The sequence below is a fragment of the Stenella coeruleoalba genome (assembly GCF_951394435.1).
Source record: "Stenella coeruleoalba genome assembly, contig: scaffold_217, whole genome shotgun sequence".
Lineage (NCBI taxonomy): Eukaryota > Metazoa > Chordata > Mammalia > Artiodactyla > Delphinidae > Stenella > Stenella coeruleoalba.
This window is the reverse complement of record NW_027646287.1, coordinates 292831-320694: the sequence shown is the minus strand read 5'-3', so window position 1 is coordinate 320694 and position 27864 is coordinate 292831. Positions and strand designations below refer to the sequence as shown.

Below are 27864 nucleotides of genomic sequence, written 5' to 3'. Positions count from 1 at the left end.
GAAGAAAGGAGCTCAGGGGCACTGTAATTCACAAACCTGCAGAGTTATAAATGACAGCTATCGTCCAAAAATAGACTGAAGTAAGGCTGCCAAGAGGACTTGAAAGCGGGGCAGAATTGCAGGAAACCGATTTCAGGAGGTAGACTGGAATTGCATTGAAAGCATAGGAAAAGAGGCAGAACGTCCACAATGATGCACTTGGCCAAAAAGGGCATATGCGTTTTTTCCTGAATATATTCAGGAAAAAACGCATATGCCCTTTTTGGCCAACCAAGCAAGCTTGCAAAGGAAATCTGCACTACAAGGAAGTCTCACTTCCCCCCGGTCAAAAGGGCCATCTGAAAAAAGTGTAAAATCCAGAAAGGCAGGACAGGCCATGGAGAACTGGGAGCCTTGTTATTGCTGATGGGCGGGATGTACATTGCCAACAACCACTCGGGAGAAGTGTATGGTGTTTCCTGAAACATCTAAAAAACAAAGCAACAGAACCTAGGGCACTTCCACTTATGGTCCTATAGCTTAGGGAAATTAAAATCAAAAAGACACAGCCACCCCAAAGTTTGGAACGGCTCTGTTTACAAGAACCTCGTTTACAGTACAAGTTCAACATCGCAGAAAGTGAAAAATGGATAAAGAAGTTGTGGTATTCACTTACAAAGCAATATCACTCAGCAATGAAATCTATGTCATCAGACCCTTAGCAGCACAATGAGTGGATTCAGGTATGATGATTCTAACTGAAGTAAGTCACACAGAAAAAGAAACATCATAAGATATCAGTAATACACGGAATGGAAACTTGGCTACACAGGAACTGAATTACAGAACAGAACAGGGTCTCAAATTTAGAAAGACAACTTATGCTTGCTTAAGGGTAAAGGTGAGTTGGGGTGCTGCATAAAACCAGAGATTGAAATGAGCACAGATAAAGTTCCTTAAGCCAAATATGGAATAGACAAGAGCTACTCCTTGCTCAACGAAATGGACTCAACACCACATATTAAACGCCTAAGAATGTACCTGACTTGTAAGTATCTTAAAACCTATGGATTGCTATGTCTCCGAAAGAGAATCAAGCATGTGTACAGGGGCATAAACGCAGCAGTGATAGGATTGGAGAGGTTCGGTGAGCAAATGAAGACCCTTTGAAGTCATATTGCATGGTACCCATTCCACGGCTTTCAACTACCCAGGTTTAAGGTATTCTTCCTTCAGCTAAAACAGGCATGTGGAACCCAAGTATGATCAACCATGTGATCGGGAGACGTGTTCAAATATGTCTCAGTTTTCCTCCCCTGGTACTCGGGTGCAACATTCCAGACGCTTTACTAACACTCTCCCCACTTGGAGAGTCAGTCCCTTTAACCTCCTGTTTGGCCCAGTTTGCAATTTCTGCGGAAGATGAACAGGAATAGCGAGAACCAATGAGAGGCTAGCTGGAGGTGTCTGGACGGGCAAATTTAACTCTCTATTCCCACCAGGAAGAGGAATTAACCAAAGGCTCAGCGTGCCGTGCCGGAACCAGATTAGGGCCTGAAGCCATCCTGCGGTGTTGCGGCCAGCTCAAAAGAAAGCGAGTTGAAGAAAGGAGCTCAGGGGCACTGTAATTCACAAACCTGCAGAGTTATAAATGACAGCTATCGTCCAAAAATAGACTGAAGTAAGGCTGCCAAGAGGACTTGAAAGCGGGGCAGAATTGCAGGAAACCGATTTCAGGAGGTAGACTGGAATTGCATTGAAAGCATAGGAAAAGAGGCAGAACGTCCACAATGATGCACTTGGCCAAAAAGGGCGTATGCGTTTTTTCCTGAATATATTCAGGAAAAAACGCATACGCCCTTTTTGGCCAACCAAGCAAGCTTGCAAAGGAAATCTGCACTACAATGAAGTCTCACTTCCCCCCGGTCAAAAGGGCCATCTGAAAAAAGTGTAAAATCCAGAAAGGCAGGACAGGCCATGGAGAACTGGGAGCCTTGTTATGCTGATGGGCGGGATGTAAATTGCCAACAGACACTTGGGAGAAGTGTATGGTGTTTCCTGAAACATCTAAAAAACAAAGCAACAGAGCCTAGGGCACTTCCACTTATGGTCCTATAGCTTAGGGAAATTAAAATCAAAAAGACACAGCCACCCCAAAGTTTGGAACGGCTCTGTTTACAAGAACCTCGTTTACAGTACAAGTTCAACATCGCAGAAAGTGAAAAATGGATAAAGAAGTTGTGGTATTTACTTACAAAGCAATATCACTCAGCAATGAATTCTATGTCATCAGGCCCTTAGCATCACAATGAGTGGATTCAGGTATGATGATTCTAACTGAAATAAGTCACACAGAAAAAGAAACATCATAAGATATCAGTAATACACGGAATGTAAACTTGGCTACACAGGAACTGAATTACAGAACAGAACAGGGTCTCAAATTTAGGAAACCAACTTATGCTTGCTTAAGGGTAAAGTTGAGTTGGGGTGCTGCATAAAACCAGAGATTGAAATGAGCACAGATAAAGTTCCTTAAGTCAAATATGGAATAGACAAGAGCTACTCCTTGCTCAACGAAATGGACTCAACACCGCATATTAAACGCCTAAGAATGTACCTGACTAGTAAGTATCTTAAAACCTATGGATTGCTATGTCTCCGAAAGAGAATCAAGCATGTGTACAGGGGCATAAACGCAGCAGTGATAGGATTGGAGAGGTTCGGTGAGCAAATGAAGACCCTTTGAAGTCATATTGCATGGTACCCATTACACGGGTCTTAACTCTCCAGGTTTAAGGTATTCTTCCTTCAGCTAAAACATGCATGTGGAACCCAAGTATGATCAACCATGTGAACGGGAGACGTGTTCAAATATGTCTCAGTTTTCCTCCCCTGGTACTCGGGTGCAACATTCCAGACGCTTTACTAACACTCTCCCCACTTGGAGAGTCAGCGCCTTTAACCTCCTGTTTGGCCCAGTTTGCAATTTCTGCGGAAGATGAACAGGAATAGCGAGAACCAATGAGAGACTAGCTGGAGGTGTCTGGACGGGCAAATTTAACTCTCATTTCCCACCAGGAAGAGGAAATAACCAAAGGCTCAGCGTGCCGTGCCGGAACCAGATTAGGGCCTGAAGCCAGCCTGCGGTGTTGCGGCCAGGTCACAAGAAAGCAAGTTGAAGAAAGGAGCTCAGGGGCACTGTAATTCACAAACCTGCAGAGTTATAAATGACAGCTATCGTCCAAAAATAGACTGAAGTAAGGCTGCCAAGAGGACTTGAAAGCGGGGCAGAATTGCAGGAAACCGATTTCAGGAGGTAGACTGGAATTGCATTGAAAGCATAGGAAAAGAGGCAGAACGTCCACAATGATGCACTTGGCCAAAAAGGGCGTATGCGTTTTTTCCTGAATATATTCAGGAAAAAACGCATACGCCCTTTTTGGCCAACCAAGCAAGCTTGCAAAGGAAATCTGCACTACAAGGAAGTCTCACTTCCCCCCGGTCAAAAGGGCCATCTGAAAAAAGTGTAAAATCCAGAAAGGCAGGACAGGCCATGGAGAACTGGGAGCCTTGTTATTGCTGATGGGCGGGATGTAAATTGCCAACAACCACTCGGGAGAAGTGTATGGTGTTTCCTGAAACATCTAAAAAACAAAGCAACAGAACCTAGGGCACTTCCACTTATGGTCCTATAGCTTAGGGAAATTAAAATCAAAAAGACACAGCCACCCCAAAGTTTGGAACGGCTCTGTTTACAAGAACCTCGTTTACAGTACAAGTTCAACATCGCAGAAAGTGAAAAATGGATAAAGAAGTTGTGGTATTCACTTACAAAGCAATATCACTCAGCAATGAAATCTATGTCATCAGACCCTTAGCAGCACAATGAGTGGATTCAGGTATGATGATTCTAACTGAAGTAAGTCACACAGAAAAAGAAACATCATAAGATATCAGTAATACACGGAATGGAAACTTGGCTACACAGGAACTGAATTACAGAACAGAACAGTGTCTCAAATTTAGAAAGACAACTTATGCTTGCTTAAGGGTAAAGGTGAGTTGGGGTGCTGCATAAAACCAGAGATTGAAATGAGCACAGATAAAGTTCCTTAAGCCAAATATGGAATAGACAAGAGCTACTCCTTGCTCAACGAAATGGACTCAACACCACATATTAAACGCCTAAGAATGTACCTGACTTGTAAGTATCTTAAAACCTATGGATTGCTATGTCTCCGAAAGAGAATCAAGCATGTGTACAGGGGCATAAACGCAGCAGTGATAGGATTGGAGAGGTTCGGTGAGCAAATGAAGACCCTTTGAAGTCATATTGCATGGTACCCATTCCACGGCTTTCAACTACCCAGGTTTAAGGTATTCTTCCTTCAGCTAAAACAGGCATGTGGAACCCAAGTATGATCAACCATGTGATCGGGAGACGTGTTCAAATATGTCTCAGTTTTCCTCCCCTGGTACTCGGGTGCAACATTCCAGACGCTTTACTAACACTCTCCCCACTTGGAGAGTCAGTCCCTTTAACCTCCTGTTTGGCCCAGTTTGCAATTTCTGCGGAAGATGAACAGGAATAGCGAGAACCAATGAGAGGCTAGCTGGAGGTGTCTGGACGGGCAAATTTAACTCTCTATTCCCACCAGGAAGAGGAATTAACCAAAGGCTCAGCGTGCCGGGCCGGAACCAGATTAGGGCCTGAAGCCATCCTGTGGTGTTGCGGCCAGGTCACAAGAAAGCGAGTTGAAGAAAGGAGCTCAGGGGCACTGTAATTCACAAACCTGCAGAGTTATAAATGACAGCTATCGTCCAAAAATAGACTGAAGTAAGGCTGCCAAGAGGACTTGAAAGCGGGGCAGAATTGCAGGAAACCGATTTCAGGAGGTAGACTGGAATTGCATTGAAAGCATAGGATAAGAGGCAGAACGTCCACAATGATGCACTTGGCCAAAAAGGGCGTATGCGTTTTTTCCTGAATATATTCAGGAAAAAACGCATACGCCCTTTTTGGCCAACCAAGCAAGCTTGCAAAGGAAATCTGCACTACAATGAAGTCTCACTTCCCCCCGGTCAAAAGGGCCATCTGAAAAAAGTGTAAAATCCAGAAAGGCAACAGGCCATTGAGAACTGGGAGCCTTGTTATGCTGATGGGCGGGATGTAAATTGCCAACAGACACTTGGGAGAAGTGTATGGTGTTTCCTGAAACATCTAAAAAACAAAGCAACAGAACCTAGGGCACTTCCACTTATGGTCCTATAGCTTAGGGAAATTAAAATCAAAAAGACACAGCCACCCCAAAGTTTGGAACGGCTCTGTTTACAAGAACCTCGTTTACAGTACAAGTTCAACATCGCAGAAAGTGAAAAATGGATAAAGAAGTTGTGGTATTCACTTACAAAGCAATATCACTCAGCAATGAAATCTATGTCATCAGGCCCTTAGCAGCACAATGAGTGGATTCAGGTATGATGATTCTAACTGAAGTAAGTCACACAGAAAAAGAAACATCATAAGATATCAGTAATACACGGAATGGAAACTTGGCTACACAGGAACTGAATTACAGAACAGAACAGGGTCTCAAATTTAGAAAGACAACTTATGCTTGCTTAAGGTTAAAGGTGAGTTGGGGTGCTGCATAAAACCAGAGATTGAAATGAGCACAGATAAAGTTCCTTAAGCCAAATATGGAATAGACAAGAGCTACTCCTTGCTCAACGAAATGGACTCAACACCACATATTAAACGCCTAAGAATGTACCTGACTTGTAAGTATCTTAAAACCTATGGATTGCTATGTCTCCGAAAGAGAATCAAGCATGTGTACAGGGGCATAAACGCAGCAGTGATAGGATTGGAGAGGTTCGGTGAGCAAATGAAGACCCTTTGAAGTCATATTGCATGGTACCCATTCCACGGCTTTCAACTACCCAGGTTTAAGGTATTCTTCCTTCAGCTAAAACAGGCATGTGCAACCCAAGTATGATCAACCATGTGATCGGGAGACGTGTTCAAATATGTCTCAGTTTTCCTCCCCTGGTACTCGGGTGCAACATTCCAGACGCTTTACTAACACTCTCCCCACTTGGAGAGTCAGTCCCTTTAACCTCCTGTTTGGCCCAGTTTGCAATTTCTGCGGAAGATGAACAGGAATAGCGAGAACCAATGAGAGGCTAGCTGGAGGTGTCTGGACGGGCAAATTTAACTCTCTATTCCCACCAGGAAGAGGAATTAACCAAAGGCTCAGCGTGCCGGGCCGGAACCAGATTAGGGCCTGAAGCCATCCTGTGGTGTTGCGGCCAGGTCACAAGAAAGCGAGTTGAAGAAAGGAGCTCAGGGGCACTGTAATTCACAAACCTGCAGAGTTATAAATGACAGCTATCGTCCAAAAATAGACTGAAGTAAGGCTGCCAAGAGGACTTGAAAGCGGGGCAGAATTGCAGGAAACCGATTTCAGGAGGTAGACTGGAATTGCATTGAAAGCATAGGATAAGAGGCAGAACGTCCACAATGATGCACTTGGCCAAAAAGGGCGTATGCGTTTTTTCCTGAATATATTCAGGAAAAAACGCATACGCCCTTTTTGGCCAACCAAGCAAGCTTGCAAAGGAAATCTGCACTACAATGAAGTCTCACTTCCCCCCGGTCAAAAGGGCCATCTGAAAAAAGTGTAAAATCCAGAAAGGCAACAGGCCATTGAGAACTGGGAGCCTTGTTATGCTGATGGGCGGGATGTAAATTGCCAACAGACACTTGGGAGAAGTGTATGGTGTTTCCTGAAACATCTAAAAAACAAAGCAACAGAACCTAGGGCACTTCCACTTATGGTCCTATAGCTTAGGGAAATTAAAATCAAAAAGACACAGCCACCCCAAAGTTTGGAACGGCTCTGTTTACAAGAACCTCGTTTACAGTACAAGTTCAACATCGCAGAAAGTGAAAAATGGATAAAGAAGTTGTGGTATTCACTTACAAAGCAATATCACTCAGCAATGAAATCTATGTCATCAGGCCCTTAGCAGCACAATGAGTGGATTCAGGTATGATGATTCTAACTGAAATAAGTCACACAGAAAAAGAAACATCATAAGATATCAGTAATACACGGAATGGAAACTTGGCTACACAGGAACTGAATTACAGAACAGAACAGGGTCTCAAATTTAGAAAGACAACTTATGCTTGCTTAAGGTTAAAGGTGAGTTGGGGTGCTGCATAAAACCAGAGATTGAAATGAGCACAGATAAAGTTCCTTAAGCCAAATATGGAATAGACAAGAGCTACTCCTTGCTCAACGAAATGGACTCAACACCGCATATTAAACGCCTAAGAATGTACCTGACTAGTAAGTATCTTAAAACCTATGGATTGCTATGTCTCCGAAAGAGAATCAAGCATGTGTACAGGGGCATAAACGCAGCAGTGATAGGATTGGAGAGGTTCGGTGAGCAAATGAAGACCCTTTGAAGTCATATTGCATGGTACCCATTACACGGGTCTCAACTCTCCAGGTTTAAGGTATTCTTCCTTCAGCTAAAACATGCATGTGGAACCCAAGTATGATCAACCATGTGAACGGGAGACGTGTTCAAATATGTCTCAGTTTTCCTCCCCTGGTACTCGGGTGCAACATTCCAGACGCTTTACTAACACTCTCCCCACTTGGAGAGTCAGCGCCTTTAACCTCCTGTTTGGCCCAGTTTGCAATTTCTGCGGAAGATGAACAGGAATAGCGAGAACCAATGAGAGGCTAGCTGGAGGTGTCTGGACGGGCAAATTTAACTCTCATTTCCCACCAGGAAGAGGAATTAACCAAAGGCTCAGCGTGCCGTGCCGGAACCAGATTAGGGCCTGAAGCCATCCTGCGGTGTTGCGGCCAGCTCAAAAGAAAGCGAGTTGAAGAAAGGAGCTCAGGGGCACTGTAATTCACAAACCTGCAGAGTTATAAATGACAGCTATCGTCCAAAAATAGACTGAAGTAAGGCTGCCAAGAGGACTTGAAAGCGGGGCAGAATTGCAGGAAACCGATTTCAGGAGGTAGACTGGAATTGCATTGAAAGCATAGGAAAAGAGGCAGAACGTCCACAATGATGCACTTGGCCAAAAAGGGCGTATGCGTTTTTTCCTGAATATATTCAGGAAAAAACGCATACGCCCTTTTTGGCCAACCAAGCAAGCTTGCAAAGGAAATCTGCACTACAATGAAGTCTCACTTCCCCCCGGTCAAAAGGGCCATCTGAAAAAAGTGTAAAATCCTGAAAGGCAGGACAGGCCATGGACAACTGGGAGCCTTGTTATGCTGATGGGCGGGATGTAAATTGCCAACAACCACTAGGGAGAAGTGTATGGTGTTTCCTGACACATCTAAAAAACAAAGCAACAGAGCCTAGGGCACTTCCACTTATGGTCCTATAGCTTAGGGAAATTAAAATCAAAAAGACACAGCCACCCCAAAGTTTGGGACGCCTCCGTTTACAAGAACCTCGTTTACCATACAAGTTCAATATCACAGAAAGTGAAAAATGGATAAAGAACTTGTGGTACTTACGTACAATGCAGTATCACTCAGCAATGCAATCTATGTCATCATGCCCGTAGCAGCATAATGAGTGGATTCAGGTACGATGATTCTAACTGAAATAAGTCACACAGAAAAAGAAACATCATAAGATATCAGTAATACATGGAATGTAAACTTGGCTACACAGGAACTGAATTACAGAACAGAACAGGGACTCAAATTAAGAAAACCAACTTATGCTTGCTTAAGGGTAAAGGTGAGTTGGGGTGCTGCATAAAACCAGAGATTGAAATGAGCACAGATAAAGTTCCTTAAGTCAAATATGGAATAGACAAGAGCTACTCCTTGCTCAACGAAATGGACTCAACACCCCATATTAAACCCCTAAGAATGTACCTGACTAGTAAGTATCTTAAAACCTATGGATTGCTATGTCTCCAAAAGAGAATCAAGCGTGTGTACAGGGGAATAAACGCTGCAGTGATAGGATTGGAGAGGTTCGGTGAGCAAATGAAGACCCTTTGAAGTCATATTGCATGGTACCCATTACACGGGTCTCAACTCTCCAGGTTTAAGGTATTCTTCCTTCAGCTAAAACATGCATGTGGAACCCAGAGTATGATCATCCATGTGAACGGGAGACGTGTTCAAATATGTCTCAGTTTTCGTACCCTGGTACTCGGGTGCAACATTCCAGATGCTTTACTAACACTCTCCCGACTTGGAGAGTCAGTCCCTTTAACCTCCTGTTTGGCCCAGTTTGCAATTTCTGCGGAAGATGAACAGGAATAGCGAGAACCAATGAGAGGCTAGCTGGAGGTGTCTGGACGGGCAAATTTAACTCTCATTTCCAACCAGGAAGAGGAATTAACCAAAAGCTCAGCATGCCGGGCCGGAACCAGATTAGGGCCTGAAGCCATCCTGCGGTGTTGCGGCCAGGTCACAAGAAAGCGAGTTGAAGAAAGGAGCTCAGGGGCACTGTAATTCACAAACCTGCAGAGTTATAAATGACAGCTATCGTCCAAAAATAGACTGAAGTAAGGCTGCCAAGAGGACTTGAAAGCGGGGCAGAATTGCAGGAAACCAATTTCAGGAGGTAGACTGGAATTGCATTGAAAGCATAGGAAAAGAGGCAGAACGTCCACAATGATGCACTTGGCCAAAAAGGGCGTATGCGTTTTTTCCTGAATATATTCAGGAAAAAACGCATACGCCCTTTTTGGCCAACCAAGCAAGCTTGCAAAGGAAATCTGCACTACAATGAAGTCTCACTTCCCCCCGGTCAAAAGGGCCATCTGAAAAAAGTGTAAAATCCAGAAAGGCAACAGGCCATTGAGAACTGGGAGCCTTGTTATGCTGATGGGCGGGATGTAAATTGCCAACAGACACTTGGGAGAAGTGTATGGTGTTTCCTGAAACATCTAAAAAACAAAGCAACAGAGCCTAGGGCACTTCCACTTATGGTCCTATAGCTTAGGGAAATTAAAATAAAAAAGACACAGCCACCCCAAAGTTTGGAACGGCTCTGTTTACAAGAACCTCGTTTACAGTACAAGTTCAACATCGCAGAAAGTGAAAAATGGATAAAGAAGTTGTGGTATTTACTTACAAAGCAATATCACTCAGCAATGAATTCTATGTCATCAGGCCCTTAGCATCACAATGAGTGGATTCAGGTATGATGATTCTAACTGAAATAAGTCACACAGAAAAAGAAACATCATAAGATATGACTAATACACGGAATGTAAACTTGGCTACACAGGAACTGAATTCCAAAACAGAAAAGGTTCTCAAATTTAGAAAACCAACTTATGCTTGCTTAAGGGGAAAGGTGAGTTAGGGTGCTGCATAAAACCAGAGATTGAAATGAGCACAGATAAAGTTCCTTAAGTCAAATATGGAATAGACAAGAGCTACTCCTTGCTCAACGAAATGGACTCAACACCGCATATTAAACGCCTAAGAATGTACCTGACTAGTAAGTATCTTAAAACCTATGGATTGCTATGTCTCCGAAAGAGAATCAAGCATGTGTACAGGGGCATAAACGCAGCAGTGATAGGATTGGAGAGGTTCGGTGAGCAAATGAAGACCCTTTGAAGTCATATTGCATGGTACCCATTACACGGGTCTTAACTCTCCAGGTTTAAGGTATTCTTCCTTCAGCTAAAACATGCATGTGGAACCCAAGTATGATCAACCATGTGAACGGGAGACGTGTTCAAATATGTCTCAGTTTTCCTCCCCTGGTACTCGGGTGCAACATTCCAGACGCTTTACTAACACTCTCCCCTCTTGGAGAGTCAGCGCCTGTAACCTCCTGTTTGGCCCAGTTTGCAATTTCTGCGGAAGATGAACAGGAATAGCGAGAACCAATGAGAGACTAGCTGGAGGTGTCTGGACGGGCAAATTTAACTCTCATTTCCCACCAGGAAGAGGAAATAACCAAAGGCTCAGCGTGCCGTGCCGGAACCAGATTAGGGCCTGAAGCCAGCCTGCGGTGTTGCGGCCAGGTCACAAGAAAGCAAGTTGAAGAAAGGAGCTCAGGGGCACTGTAATTCACAAACCTGCAGAGTTATAAATGACAGCTATCGTCCAAAAATAGACTGAAGTAAGGCTGCCAAGAGGACTTGAAAGCGGGGCAGAATTGCAGGAAACCGATTTCAGGAGGTAGACTGGAATTGCATTGAAAGCATAGGAAAAGAGGCAGAACGTCCACAATGATGCACTTGGCCAAAAAGGGCATATGCGTTTTTTCCTGAATATATTCAGGAAAAAACGCATATGCCCTTTTTGGCCAACCAAGCAAGCTTGCAAAGGAAATCTGCACTACAAGGAAGTCTCACTTCCCCCCGGTCAAAAGGGCCATCTGAAAAAAGTGTAAAATCCAGAAAGGCAGGACAGGCCATGGAGAACTGGGAGCCTTGTTATTGCTGATGGGCGGGATGTACATTGCCAACAACCACTCGGGAGAAGTGTATGGTGTTTCCTGAAACATCTAAAAAACAAAGCAACAGAACCTAGGGCACTTCCACTTATGGTCCTATAGCTTAGGGAAATTAAAATCAAAAAGACACAGCCACCCCAAAGTTTGGAACGGCTCTGTTTACAAGAACCTCGTTTACAGTACAAGTTCAACATCGCAGAAAGTGAAAAATGGATAAAGAAGTTGTGGTATTCACTTACAAAGCAATATCACTCAGCAATGAAATCTATGTCATCAGACCCTTAGCAGCACAATGAGTGGATTCAGGTATGATGATTCTAACTGAAGTAAGTCACACAGAAAAAGAAACATCATAAGATATCAGTAATACACGGAATGGAAACTTGGCTACACAGGAACTGAATTACAGAACAGAACAGGGTCTCAAATTTAGAAAGACAACTTATGCTTGCTTAAGGGTAAAGGTGAGTTGGGGTGCTGCATAAAACCAGAGATTGAAATGAGCACAGATAAAGTTCCTTAAGCCAAATATGGAATAGACAAGAGCTACTCCTTGCTCAACGAAATGGACTCAACACTACATATTAAACCCCTAAGAATGTACCTGACTAGTAAGTATCTTAAAACCTATGGATTGCTATGTCTCCGAAAGAGAATCAAGCATGTGTACAGGGGCATAAACGCAGCAGTGATAGGATTGGAGAGGTTCGGTGAGCAAATGAAGACCCTTTGAAGTCATATTGCATGGTACCCATTCCACGGCTTTCAACTACCCAGGTTTAAGGTATTCTTCCTTCAGCTAAAACAGGCATGTGGAACCCAAGTATGATCAACCATGTGATCGGGAGACGTGTTCAAATATGTCTCAGTTTTCCTCCCCTGGTACTCGGGTGCAACATTCCAGACGCTTTACTAACACTCTCCCCACTTGGAGAGTCAGTCCCTTTAACCTCCTGTTTGGCCCAGTTTGCAATTTCTGCGGAAGATGAACAGGAATAGCGAGAACCAATGAGAGGCTAGCTGGAGGTGTCTGGACGGGCAAATTTAACTCTCTATTCCCACCAGGAAGAGGAATTAACCAAAGGCTCAGCATGCCGGGCCGGAACCAGATTAGGGCCTGAAGCCATCCTGCGGTGTTGCGGCCAGGTCACAAGAAAGCGAGTTGAAGAAAGGAGCTCAGGGGCACTGTAATTCACAAACCTGCAGAGTTATAAATGACAGCTATCGTCCAAAAATAGACTGAAGTAAGGCTGCCAAGAGGACTTGAAAGCGGGGCAGAATTGCAGGAAACCGATTTCAGGAGGTAGACTGGAATTGCATTGAAAGCATAGGAAAAGAGGCAGAACGTCCACAATGATGCACTTGGCCAAGAAGGGCGTATGCGTTTTTTCCTGAATATATTCAGGAAAAAATGCATACGCCCTTTTTGGCCAACCAAGCAAGCTTGCAAAGGAAATCTGCACTACAATGAAGTCTCACTTCCCCCCGGTCAAAAGGGCCATCTGAAAAAAGTGTAAAATCCAGAAAGGCAACAGGCCATTGAGAACTGGGAGCCTTGTTATGCTGATGGGCGGGATGTAAATTGCCAACAGACACTTGGGAGAAGTGTATGGTGTTTCCTGAAACATCTAAAAAACAAAGCAACAGAGCCTAGGGCACTTCCACTTATGGTCCTATAGCTTAGGGAAATTAAAATCAAAAAGACACAGCCACCCCAAAGTTTGGAACGGCTCTGTTTACAAGAACCTCGTTTACAGTACAAGTTCAACATCGCAGAAAGTGAAAAATGGATAAAGAAGTTGTGGTATTCACTTACAAAGCAATATCACTCAGCAATGAAATCTATGTCATCAGGCCCTTAGCAGCACAATGAGTGGATTCAGGTATGATGATTCTAACTGAAGTAAGTCACACAGAAAAAGAAACATCATAAGATATCAGTAATACACGGAATGGAAACTTGGCTACACAGGAACTGAATTACAGAACAGAACAGGGTCTCAAATTTAGAAAACCAACTTATGCTTGCTTAAGGGTAAAGGTGAGTTGGGGTGCTGCATAAAACCAGAGATTGAAATGAGCACAGATAAAGTTCCTTAAGCCAAATATGGAATAGACAAGAGCTACTCCTTGCTCAACGAAATGGACTCAACACCGCATATTAAACGCCTAAGAATGTACCTGACTAGTAAGTATCTTAAAACCTATGGATTGCTATGTCTCCGAAAGAGAATCAAGCATGTGTACAGGGGCATAAACGCAGCAGTGATAGGATTGGAGAGGTTCGGTGAGCAAATGAAGACCCTTTGAAGTCATATTGCATGGTACCCATTACACGGGTCTCAACTCTCCAGGTTTAAGGTATTCTTCCTTCAGCTAAAACATGCATGTGGAACCCAAGTATGATCAACCATGTGAACGGGAGACGTGTTCAAATATGTCTCAGTTTTCCTCCCCTGGTACTCGGGTGCAACATTCCAGACGCTTTACTAACACTCTCCCCACTTGGAGAGTCAGCGCCTTTAACCTCCTGTTTGGCCCAGTTTGCAATTTCTGCGGAAGATGAACAGGAATAGCGAGAACCAATGAGAGGCTAGCTGGAGGTGTCTGGACGGGCAAATTTAACTCTCATTTCCCACCAGGAAGAGGAATTAACCAAAGGCTCAGCGTGCCGTGCCGGAACCAGATTAGGGCCTGAAGCCATCCTGTGGTGTTGCGGCCAGCTCAAAAGAAAGCGAGTTGAAGAAAGGAGCTCAGGGGCACTGTAATTCACAAACCTGCAGAGTTATAAATGACAGCTATCGTCCAAAAATAGACTGAAGTAAGGCTGCCAAGAGGACTTGAAAGCGGGGCAGAATTGCAGGAAACCGATTTCAGGAGGTAGACTGGAATTGCATTGAAAGCATAGGAAAAGAGGCAGAACGTCCACAATGATGCACTTGGCCAAAAAGGGCGTATGCGTTTTTTCCTGAATATATTCAGGAAAAAACGCATACGCCCTTTTTGGCCAACCAAGCAAGCTTGCAAAGGAAATCTGCACTACAATGAAGTCTCACTTCCCCCCGGTCAAAAGGGCCATCTGAAAAAAGTGTAAAATCCAGAAAGGCAGGACAGGCCATGGAGAACTGGGAGCCTTGTTATGCTGATGGGCGGGATGTAAATTGCCAACAGACACTTGGGAGAAGTGTATGGTGTTTCCTGAAACATCTAAAAAACAAAGCAACAGAGCCTAGGGCACTTCCACTTATGGTCCTATAGCTTAGGGAAATTAAAATCAAAAAGACACAGCCACCCCAAAGTTTGGAACGGCTCTGTTTACAAGAACCTCGTTTACAGTACAAGTTCAACATCGCAGAAAGTGAAAAATGGATAAAGAAGTTGTGGTATTTACTTACAAAGCAATATCACTCAGCAATGAATTCTATGTCATCAGGCCCTTAGCATCACAATGAGTGGATTCAGGTATGATGATTCTAACTGAAATAAGTCACACAGAAAAAGAAACATCATAAGATATCAGTAATACACGGAATGTAAACTTGGCTACACAGGAACTGAATTACAGAACAGAACAGGGTCTCAAATTTAGAAAACCAACTTATGCTTGCTTAAGGGTAAAGGTGAGTTGGGGTGCTGCATAAAACCAGAGATTGAAATGAGCACAGATAAAGTTCCTTAAGTCAAATATGGAATAGACAAGAGCTACTCCTTGCTCAACGAAATGGACTCAACACCGCATATTAAACGCCTAAGAATGTACCTGACTAGTAAGTATCTTAAAACCTATGGATTGCTATGTCTCCGAAAGAGAATCAAGCATGTGTACAGGGGCATAAACGCAGCAGTGATAGGATTGGAGAGGTTCGGTGAGCAAATGAAGACCCTTTGAAGTCATATTGCATGGTACCCATTACACGGGTCTTAACTCTCCAGGTTTAAGGTATTCTTCCTTCAGCTAAAACATGCATGTGGAACCCAAGTATGATCAACCATGTGAACGGGAGACGTGTTCAAATATGTCTCAGTTTTCCTCCCCTGGTACTCGGGTGCAACATTCCAGACGCTTTACTAACACTCTCCCCACTTGGAGAGTCAGCGCCTTTAACCTCCTGTTTGGCCCAGTTTGCAATTTCTGCGGAAGATGAACAGGAATAGCGAGAACCAATGAGAGACTAGCTGGAGGTGTCTGGACGGGCAAATTTAACTCTCATTTCCCACCAGGAAGAGGAAATAACCAAAGGCTCAGCGTGCCGTGCCGGAACCAGATTAGGGCCTGAAGCCAGCCTGCGGTGTTGCGGCCAGGTCACAAGAAAGCAAGTTGAAGAAAGGAGCTCAGGGGCACTGTAATTCACAAACCTGCAGAGTTATAAATGACAGCTATCGTCCAAAAATAGACTGAAGTAAGGCTGCCAAGAGGACTTGAAAGCGGGGCAGAATTGCAGGAAACCGATTTCAGGAGGTAGACTGGAATTGCATTGAAAGCATAGGAAAAGAGGCAGAACGTCCACAATGATGCACTTGGCCAAAAAGGGCATATGCGTTTTTTCCTGAATATATTCAGGAAAAAACGCATAAGCCCTTTTTGGCCAACCAAGAAAGCTTGCAAAGGAAATCTGCACTACAAGGAAGTCTCACTTCCCCCCGGTCAAAAGGGCCATCTGAAAAAAGTGTAAAATCCAGAAAGGCAGGACAGGCCATGGAGAACTGGGAGCCTTGTTATTGCTGATGGGCGGGATGTAAATTGCCAACAACCACTCGGGAGAAGTGTATGGTGTTTCCTGAAACATCTAAAAAACAAAGCAACAGAACCTAGGGCACTTCCACTTATGGTCCTATAGCTTAGGGAAATTAAAATCAAAAAGACACAGCCACCCCAAAGTTTGGAACGGCTCTGTTTACAAGAACCTCGTTTACAGTACAAGTTCAACATCGCAGAAAGTGAAAAATGGATAAAGAAGTTGTGGTATTCACTTACAAAGCAATATCACTCAGCAATGAAATCTATGTCATCAGACCCTTAGCAGCACAATGAGTGGATTCAGGTATGATGATTCTAACTGAAGTAAGTCACACAGAAAAAGAAACATCATAAGATATCAGTAATACACGGAATGGAAACTTGGCTACACAGGAACTGAATTACAGAACAGAACAGGGTCTCAAATTTAGAAAGACAACTTATGCTTGCTTAAGGGTAAAGGTGAGTTGGGGTGCTGCATAAAACCAGAGATTGAAATGAGCACAGATAAAGTTCCTTAAGCCAAATATGGAATAGACAAGAGCTACTCCTTGCTCAACGAAATGGACTCAACACCACATATTAAACGCCTAAGAATGTACCTGACTTGTAAGTATCTTAAAACCTATGGATTGCTATGTCTCCGAAAGAGAATCAAGCATGTGTACAGGGGCATAAACGCAGCAGTGATAGGATTGGAGAGGTTCGGTGAGCAAATGAAGACCCTTTGAAGTCATATTGCATGGTACCCATTACACGGGTCTCAACTCTCCAGGTTTAAGGTATTCTTCCTTCAGCTAAAACATGCATGTGGAACCCAAGTATGATCAACCATGTGAACGGGAGACGTGTTCAAATATGTCTCAGTTTTCCTCCCCTGGTACTCGGGTGCAACATTCCAGACGCTTTACTAACACTCTCCCCACTTGGAGAGTCAGCGCCTTTAACCTCCTGTTTGGCCCAGTTTGCAATTTCTGCGGAAGATGAACAGGAATAGCGAGAACCAATGAGAGGCTAGCTGGAGGTGTCTGGACGGGCAAATTTAACTCTCATTTCCCACCAGGAAGAGGAATTAACCAAAGGCTCAGCGTGCCGTGCCGGAACCAGATTAGGGCCTGAAGCCATCCTGCGGTGTTGCGGCCAGCTCAAAAGAAAGCGAGTTGAAGAAAGGAGCTCAGGGGCACTGTAATTCACAAACCTGCAGAGTTATAAATGACAGCTATCGTCCAAAAATAGACTGAAGTAAGGCTGCCAAGAGGACTTGAAAGCGGGGCAGAATTGCAGGAAACCGATTTCAGGAGGTAGACTGGAATTGCATTGAAAGCATAGGAAAAGAGGCAGAACGTCCACAATGATGCACTTGGCCAAAAAGGGCGTATGCGTTTTTTCCTGAATATATTCAGGAAAAAACGCATACGCCCTTTTTGGCCAACCAAGCAAGCTTGCAAAGGAAATCTGCACTACAATGAAGTCTCACTTCCCCCCGGTCAAAAGGGCCATCTGAAAAAAGTGTAAAATCCAGAAAGGCAGGACAGGCCATGGAGAACTGGGAGCCTTGTTATGCTGATGGGCGGGATGTAAATTGCCAACAGACACTTGGGAGAAGTGTATGGTGTTTCCTGAAACATCTAAAAAACAAAGCAACAGAGCCTAGGGCACTTCCACTTATGGTCCTATAGCTTAGGGAAATTAAAATCAAAAAGACACAGCCACCCCAAAGTTTGGAACGGCTCTGTTTACAAGAACCTCGTTTACAGTACAAGTTCAACATCGCAGAAAGTGAAAAATGGATAAAGAAGTTGTGGTATTTACTTACAAAGCAATATCACTCAGCAATGAATTCTATGTCATCAGGCCCTTAGCATCACAATGAGTGGATTCAGGTATGATGATTCTAACTGAAATAAGTCACACAGAAAAAGAAACATCATAAGATATCAGTAATACACGGAATGTAAACTTGGCTACACAGGAACTGAATTACAGAACAGAACAGGGTCTCAAATTTAGGAAACCAACTTATGCTTGCTTAAGGGTAAAGTTGAGTTGGGGTGCTGCATAAAACCAGAGATTGAAATGAGCACAGATAAAGTTCCTTAAGTCAAATATGGAATAGACAAGAGCTACTCCTTGCTCAACGAAATGGACTCAACACCGCATATTAAACGCCTAAGAATGTACCTGACTAGTAAGTATCTTAAAACCTATGGATTGCTATGTCTCCGAAAGAGAATCAAGCATGTGTACAGGGGCATAAACGCAGCAGTGATAGGATTGGAGAGGTTCGGTGAGCAAATGAAGACCCTTTGAAGTCATATTGCATGGTACCCATTACACGGGTCTTAACTCTCCAGGTTTAAGGTATTCTTCCTTCAGCTAAAACATGCATGTGGAACCCAAGTATGATCAACCATGTGAACGGGAGACGTGTTCAAATATGTCTCAGTTTTCCTCCCCTGGTACTCGGGTGCAACATTCCAGACGCTTTACTAACACTCTCCCCACTTGGAGAGTCAGCGCCTTTAACCTCCTGTTTGGCCCAGTTTGCAATTTCTGCGGAAGATGAACAGGAATAGCGAGAACCAATGAGAGACTAGCTGGAGGTGTCTGGACGGGCAAATTTAACTCTCATTTCCCACCAGGAAGAGGAAATAACCAAAGGCTCAGCGTGCCGTGCCGGAACCAGATTAGGGCCTGAAGCCAGCCTGCGGTGTTGCGGCCAGGTCACAAGAAAGCAAGTTGAAGAAAGGAGCTCAGGGGCACTGTAATTCACAAACCTGCAGAGTTATAAATGACAGCTATCGTCCAAAAATAGACTGAAGTAAGGCTGCCAAGAGGACTTGAAAGCGGGGCAGAATTGCAGGAAACCGATTTCAGGAGGTAGACTGGAATTGCATTGAAAGCATAGGAAAAGAGGCAGAACGTCCACAATGATGCACTTGGCCAAAAAGGGCATATGCTTTTTTTCCTGAATATATTCAGGAAAAAACGCATATGCCCTTTTTGGCCAACCAAGCAAGCTTGCAAAGGAAATCTGCACTACAAGGAAGTCTCACTTCCCCCCGGTCAAAAGGGCCATCTGAAAAAAGTGTAAAATCCAGAAAGGCAGGACAGGCCATGGAGAACTGGGAGCCTTGTTATTGCTGATGGGCGGGATGTAAATTGCCAACAACCACTCGGGAGAAGTGTATGGTGTTTCCTGAAACATCTAAAAAACAAAGCAACAGAACCTAGGGCACTTCCACTTATGGTCCTATAGCTTAGGGAAATTAAAATCAAAAAGACACAGCCACCCCAAAGTTTGGAACGGCTCTGTTTACAAGAACCTCGTTTACAGTACAAGTTCAACATCGCAGAAAGTGAAAAATGGATAAAGAAGTTGTGGTATTCACTTACAAAGCAATATCACTCAGCAATGAAATCTATGTCATCAGACCCTTAGCAGCACAATGAGTGGATTCAGGTATGATGATTCTAACTGAAGTAAGTCACACAGAAAAAGAAACATCATAAGATATCAGTAATACACGGAATGGAAACTTGGCTACACAGGAACTGAATTACAGAACAGAACAGGGTCTCAAATTTAGAAAGACAACTTATGCTTGCTTAAGGGTAAAGGTGAGTTGGGGTGCTGCATAAAACCAGAGATTGAAATGAGCACAGATAAAGTTCCTTAAGCCAAATATGGAATAGACAAGAGCTACTCCTTGCTCAACGAAATGGACTCAACACCACATATTAAACGCCTAAGAATGTACCTGACTTGTAAGTATCTTAAAACCTATGGATTGCTATGTCTCCGAAAGAGAATCAAGCATGTGTACAGGGGCATAAACGCAGCAGTGATAGGATTGGAGAGGTTCGGTGAGCAAATGAAGACCCTTTGAAGTCATATTGCATGGTACCCATTACACGGGTCTCAACTCTCCAGGTTTAAGGTATTCTTCCTTCAGCTAAAACATGCATGTGGAACCCAAGTATGATCAACCATGTGAACGGGAGACGTGTTCAAATATGTCTCAGTTTTCCTCCCCTGGTACTCGGGTGCAACATTCCAGACGCTTTACTAACACTCTCCCCACTTGGAGAGTCAGCGCCTTTAACCTCCTGTTTGGCCCAGTTTGCAATTTCTGCGGAAGATGAACAGGAATAGCGAGAACCAATGAGAGGCTAGCTGGAGGTGTCTGGACGGGCAAATTTAACTCTCATTTCCCACCAGGAAGAGGAATTAACCAAAGGCTCAGCGTGCCGTGCCGGAACCAGATTAGGGCCTGAAGCCATCCTGCGGTGTTGCGGCCAGCTCAAAAGAAAGCGAGTTGAAGAAAGGAGCTCAGGGGCACTGTAATTCACAAACCTGCAGAGTTATAAATGACAGCTATCGTCCAAAAATAGACTGAAGTAAGGCTGCCAAGAGGACTTGAAAGCGGGGCAGAATTGCAGGAAACCGATTTCAGGAGGTAGACTGGAATTGCATTGAAAGCATAGGAAAAGAGGCAGAACGTCCACAATGATGCACTTGGCCAAAAAGGGCGTATGCGTTTTTTCCTGAATATATTCAGGAAAAAACGCATACGCCCTTTTTGGCCAACCAAGCAAGCTTGCAAAGGAAATCTGCACTACAATGAAGTCTCACTTCCCCCCGGTCAAAAGGGCCATCTGAAAAAAGTGTAAAATCCAGAAAGGCAGGACAGGCCATGGAGAACTGGGAGTCTTGTTATGCTGATGGGCGGGATGTAAATTGCCAACAGACACTCGGGAGAAGTGTATGGTGTTTCCTGAAACATCGAAAAAACAAAGCAACAGAGCCTAGGGCACTGCCACTTATTGTCCTGTAGCTTAGGGAAATTAAAATCAAAAAGACACAGCCACCCCAAAGTTTGGAACGGCTCTGTTTACAAGAACCTCGTTTACAGTACAAGTTCAACATCGCAGAAAGTGAAAAATGGATAAAAAAGTTGTGGTATTTACTTACAAAGCAATATCACTCAGCAATGAAATCTATGTCATCAGGCCCTTAGCAGCACAATGAGTGGATTCAGGTATGATGATTCTAAATGAAGTAAGTCACACAGAAAAAGAAACATCATAAGATATCAGTAATACACGGAATGTAAACTTGGCTACACAGGAACTGAATTACAGAACAGAACAGGGTCTCAAATTTAGAAAACCAACTTATGCTTGCTTAAGGGTAAAGGTGAGTTGGGGTGCTGCATAAAACCAGAGATTGAAATGAGCACAGATAAAGTTCCTTAAGTCAAATATGGAATAGACAAGAGCTACTCCTTGCTCAACGAAATGGACTCAACACCGCATATTAAACACCTAAGAATGTACCTGACTAGTAAGTATCTTAAAACCTATGGATTGCTATGTCTCCGAAAGAGAATCAAGCATGTGTACAGGGGCATAAACGCAGCAGTGATAGGATTGGAGAGGTTCGGTGAGCAAATGAAGACCCTTTGAAGTCATATTGCATGGTACCCATTCCACGGCTTTCAACTACCCAGGTTTAAGGTATTCTTCCTTCAGCTAAAACATGCATGTGGAACCTAGAGTATGATCAACCATGTGATCGGGAGACGTGTTCAAATATGTCTCAGTTTTCGTACCCTGGTACTCGGGTGCAACATTCCAGACGCTTTACTAACACTCTCCCGACTTGGAGAGTCAGTCCCTTTAACCTCCTGTTTGGCCCAGTTTGCAATTTCTGCGGAAGATGAACAGGAATAGCGAGAACCAATGAGAGGCTAGCTGGAGGTGTCTGGACGGGCAAATTTAACTCTCATTTCCCACCAGGAAGAGGAATTAACCAAAGGCTCAGCGTGCCGTGCCGGAACCAGATTAGGGCCTGAAGCCATCCTGCGGTGTTGCGGCCAGCTCAAAAGAAAGCGAGTTGAAGAAAGGAGCTCAGGGACACTGTAATTCACAAACCTGCAGAGTTATAAATGACAGCTATCGTCCAAAAATAGACTGAAGTAAGGCTGCCAAGAGGACTTGAAAGCGGGGCAGAATTGCAGGAAACCGATTTCAGGAGGTAGACTGGAATTGCATTGCAAGCATAGGAAAAGAGGCAGAACGTCCACAATGATGCACTTGGCCAAAAAGGGCGTATGCGTTTTTTCCTGAATATATTCAGGAAAAAACGCATACGCCCTTTTTGGCCAACCAAGCAAGCTTGCAAAGGAAATCTGCACTACAATGAAGTCTCACTTCCCCCCGGTCAAAAGGGCCATCTGAAAAAAGTGTAAAATCCAGAAAGGCAGGACAGGCCATGGAGAACTGGGAGTCTTGTTATGCTGATGGGCGGGATGTAAATTGCCAACAGACACTCGGGAGAAGTGTATGGTGTTTCCTGAAACATCGAAAAAACAAAGCAACAGAGCCTAGGGCACTGCCACTTATGGTCCTATAGCTTAGGGAAATTAAAATCAAAAAGACACAGCCACCCCAAAGTTTGGGACGCCTCTGTTTACAAGAACCTCGTTTACAGTACAAGTTCAACATCGCAGAAAGTGAAAAATGGATAAAGAAGTTGTGGTATTTACTTACAAAGCAATATCACTCAGCAATGAAATCTATGTCATCAGGCCCTTAGCATCACAATGAGTGGATTCAGGTATGATGATTCTAACTGAAATAAGTCACACAGAAAAAGAAACATCATAAGATATCAGTAATACACGGAATGGAAACTTGGCTACACAGGAACTGAATTACAGAACAGAACAGGGTCTCAAATTTAGAAAACCAACTTATGCTTGCTTAAGGGTAAAGGTGAGTTGGGGTGCTGCATAAAACCAGAGATTGAAATGAGCACAGATAAAGTTCCTTAAGTCAAATATGGAATAGACAAGAGCTACTCCTTGCTCAACGAAATGGACTCAACACCGCATATTAAACGCCTAAGAATGTACCTGACTAGTAAGTATCGGAAAACCTATGGATTGCTATGTCTCCGAAAGAGAATCAAGCATGTGTACAGGGGCATAAACGCAGCAGTGATAGGATTGGAGAGGTTCGGTGAGCAAATGAAGACCCTTTGAAGTCATATTGCATGGTACCCATTACACGGGTCTCAACTCTCCAGGTTTAAGGTATTCTTCCTTCAGCTAAAACATGCATGTGGAACCCAAGTATGATCAACCATGTGAACGGGAGACATGTTCAAATATGTCTCAGTTTTCCTCCCCTGTTACTCAGGTGCAACATTCCAGACGCTTTACTAACACTCTCCCCACTTGGAGAGTCAGCGCCTTTAACCTCCTGTTTGGCCCAGTTTGCAATTTCTGCGGAAGATGAACATGAATAGCGAGAACCAATGAGAGGCTAGCTGGAGGTGTCTGGACGGGCAAATTTAACTCTCATTTCCCACCAGGAAGAGGAAATAACCAAAGGCTCAGCGTGCCGTACAGGAACCAGATTAGGGCCTGAAGCCATCCTGCGGTGTTGCGGCCAGCTCAAAAGAAAGCGAGTTGAAGAAAGGAGCTCAGGGGCACTGTAATTCACAAACCTGCAGAGTTATAAATGACAGCTATCGTCCAAAAATAGACTGAAGTAAGGCTGCCAAGAGAACTTGAAAGCGGGGCAGAATTGCAGGAAACCGATTTCAGGAGGTAGACTGGAATTGCATTGAAAGCATAGGAAAAGAGGCAGAACGTCCACAATGATGCACTTGGCCAAAAAGGGCGTATGCGTTTTTTCCTGAATATATTCAGGAAAAAACGCATACGCCCTTTTTGGCCAACCAAGCAAGCTTGCAAAGGAAATCTGCACTACAATGAAGTCTCACTTCCCCCCGGCCAAAAGGGCCATCTGAAAAAAGTGTAAAATCCAGAAAGGCAGGACAGGCCATGGAGAACTGGGAGCCTTGTTATGCTGATGGGCGGGATGTAAATTGCCAACAGACACTCGGGAGAAGTGTATGGTGTTTCCTGAAACATCTAAAAAACAAAGCAACAGAGCCTAGGGCACTGCCACTTATGGTCCTATAGCTTAGGGAAATTAAAATCAAAAAGACACAGCCACCCCAAAGTTTGGGACGCCTCTGTTTACAAGAACCTCGTTTACAGTACAAGTTCAATATCGCAGAAAGTGAAAAATGGATAAAGAAGTTGTGGTATTTACTTACAAAGCAATATCACTCAGCAATGAAATCTGTGTCATCAGGCCCTTAGCAGCACAATGAGTGGATTCAGGTATGATGATTCTAACTGAAGTAAGTCACACAGAAAAAGAAACATCATAAGATATCAGTAATACACGGAATGTAAACTTGGCTACACAGGAACTGAATTACAGAACAGAACAGGGTCTCTAATTTAGAAAACCAACTTATGCTTGCTTAAGGGGAAAGGTGAGTTGGGGTGCTGCATAAAACCAGAGATTGAAATGAGCACAGATAAAGTTCCTTAAGTCAAATATGGAATAGACAAGAGCTACTCCTTGCTCAACGAAATGGACTCAACACTGCATATTAAACGCCTAAGAATGTACCTGACTAGTAAGTATCTTAAAACCTATGGATTGCTATGTCTCCGAAAGAGAATCAAGCATGTGTACAGGGGCATAAACGCAGCAGTGATAGGATTGGAGAGGTTCGGTGAGCAAATGAAGACCCTTTGAAGTCATATTGCATGGTACCCATTCCACGGGTTTCAACTACAGAGGTTTAAGGTATTCTTCCTTAAGCTAAAACATGCATGTGGAACCTAGAGTATGATCAACCATGTGATCGGGAGACGTGTTCAAATATGTCTCAGTTTTCGTACCCTGGTACTCGGGTGCAACATTCCAGACGCTTTACTAACACTCTCCCGACTTGGAGAGTCAGTCCCTTTAACCTCCTGTTTGGCCCAGTTTGCAATTTCTGCGGAAGATGAACAGGAATAGCGAGAACCAATGAGAGGCTAGCTGGAGGTGTCTGGACGGGCAAATTTAACTCTCATTTCCCACCAGGAAGAGGAATTAACCAAAGGCTCAGCGTGCCGTGCCGGAACCAGATTAGGGCCTGAAGCCATCCTGCGGTGTTGCGGCCAGCTCAAAAGAAAGCGAGTTGAAGAAAGGAGCTCAGGGGCACTGTAATTCACAAACCTGCAGAGTTATAAATGACAGCTATCGTCCAAAAATAGACTGAAGTAAGGCTGCCAAGAGGACTTGAAAGCGGGGCAGAATTGCAGGAAACCGATTTCAGGAGGTAGACTGGAATTGCATTGAAAGCATAGGAAAAGAGGCAGAACGTCCACAATGATGCACTTGGCCAAAAAGGGCGTATGCGTTTTTTCCTGAATATATTCAGGAAAAAACGCATACGCCCTTTTTGGCCAACCAAGCAAGCTTGCAAAGGAAATCTGCACTACAATGAAGTCTCACTTCCCCCCGGTCAAAAGGGCCATCTGAAAAAAGTGTAAAATCCAGAAAGGCAGGACAGGCCATGGAGAACTGGGAGCCTTGTTATGCTGATGGGCGGGATGTAAATTGCCAACAGACACTCGGGAGAAGTGTATGGTGTTTCCTGAAACATCTAAAAAACAAAGCAACAGAGCCTAGGGCACTGCCACTTATGGTCCTATAGCTTAGGGAAATTAAAATCAAAAAGACACAGCCACCCCAAAGTTTGGGACGCCTCTGTTTACAAGAACCTCGTTTACAGTACAAGTTCAACATCGCAGAAAGTGAAAAATGGATAAAGAAGTTGTGGTATTTACTTACAAAGCAATATCACTCAGCAATGAAATCTATGTCATCAGGCCCTTAGCAGCACAATGAGTGGATTCAGGTATGATGATTCTAACTGAAATAAGTCACACAGAAAAAGAAACATCATAAGATATCAGTAATACACGGAATGGAAACTTGGCTACACAGGAACTGAATTACAGAACAGAACAGGGTCTCAAATTTAGAAAACCAACTTATGCTTGCTTAAGGGTAAAGGTGAGTTGGGGTGCTGCATAAAACCAGAGATTGAAATGAGCACAGATAAAGTTCCTTAAGTCAAATATGGAATAGACAAGAGCTACTCCTTGCTCAACGAAATGGACTCAACACCGCATATTAAACGCCTAAGAATGTACCTGACTAGTAAGTATCGTAAAACCTATGGATTGCTATGTCTCCGAAAGAGAATCAAGCATGTGTACAGGGGCATAAACGCAGCAGTGATAGGATTGGAGAGGTTCGGTGAGCAAATGAAGACCCTTTGAAGTCATATTGCATGGTACCCATTACACGGGTCTCAACTCTCCAGGTTTAAGGTATTCTTCCTTCAGCTAAAACATGCATGTGGAACCCAAGTATGATCAACCATGTGAACGGGAGACGTGTTCAAATATGTCTCAGTTTTCCTCCCCTGGTACTCGGGTGCAACATTCCAGACGCTTTACTAACACTCTCCCCACTTGGAGAGTCAGCGCCTTTAACCTCCTGTTTGGCCCAGTTTGCAATTTATGCGGAAGATGAACAGGAATAGCGAGAACCAATGAGAGACTAGCTGGAGGTGTCTAGACGGGCAAATTTAACTCTCATTTCCCACCAGGAAGAGGAAATAACCAAAGGCTCAGCGTGCCGTGCCGGAACCAGATTAGGGCCTGAAGCCATCCTGCGGTGTTGCGGCCAGGTCACAAGAAAACGAGTTGAAGAAAGGAGCTCAGGGGCACTGTAATTCACAAACCTGCAGAGTTATAAATGACAGCTATCGTCCAAAAATAGACTGAAGTAAGGCTGCCAAGAGGACTTGAAAGCGGGGCAGAATTGCAGGAAACCGATTTCAGGAGGTAGACTGGAATTGCATTGAAAGCATAGGAAAAGAGGCAGAACGTCCACAATGATGCACTTGGCCAAAAAGGGCGTATGCGTTTTTTCCTGAATATATTCAGGAAAAAACGCATACGCCCTTTTTGGCCAACCAAGCAAGCTTGCAAAGGAAATCTGCACTACAATGAAGTCTCACTTCCCCCCGGTCAAAAGGGCCATCTGAAAAAAGTGTAAAATCCAGAAAGGCAGGACAGGCCATGGAGAACTGGGAGCCTTGTTATGCTGATGGGCGGGATGTAAATTGCCAACAGACACTCGGGAGAAGTGTATGGTGTTTCCTGAAACATCTAAAAAACAAAGCAACAGAGCCTAGGGCACTGCCACTTATGGTCCTATAGCTTAGGGAAATTAAAATCAAAAAGACACAGCCACCCCAAAGTTTGGGACGCCTCTGTTTACAAGAACCTCGTTTACAGTACAAGTTCAACATCGCAGAAAGTGAAAAATGGATAAAGAAGTTGTGGTATTTACTTACAAAGCAATATCACTCAGCAATGAAATCTGTGTCATCAGGCCCTTAGCAGCACAATGAGTGGATTCAGGTATGATGATTCTAACTGAAGTAAGTCACACAGAAAAAGAAACATCATAAGATATCAGTAATACACGGAATGTAAACTTGGCTACACAGGAACTGAATTACAGAACAGAACAGGGTCTCAAATTTAGAAAACCAACTTATGCTTGCTTAAGGGTAAAGGTGAGTTGGGGTGCTGCATAAAACCAGAGATTGAAATGAGCACAGATAAAGTTCCTTAAGTCAAATATGGAATAGACAAGAGCTACTCCTTGCTCAACGAAATGGACTCAACACCGCATATTAAACGCCTAAGAATGTACCT

At 43.8% G+C, this 27864-nt stretch overlaps 1 long non-coding RNA gene across 6 annotated transcripts in view; it reads right to left on the bottom strand.

Annotated features, from left to right (window-relative positions):
* LOC307181204 overlaps positions 1-27864 on the bottom strand; it is a 459350-nt gene that overhangs the window by 174671 nt on the left and 256815 nt on the right. For all 6 annotated transcript variants that reach the window (XR_013826102.1, XR_013826103.1, XR_013826104.1 and 3 more), the window contains exon 4: positions 21180-21257. This is a non-coding gene — a long non-coding RNA (uncharacterized lncRNA). The remainder of the gene's footprint in view (positions 1-21179; positions 21258-27864) is intronic.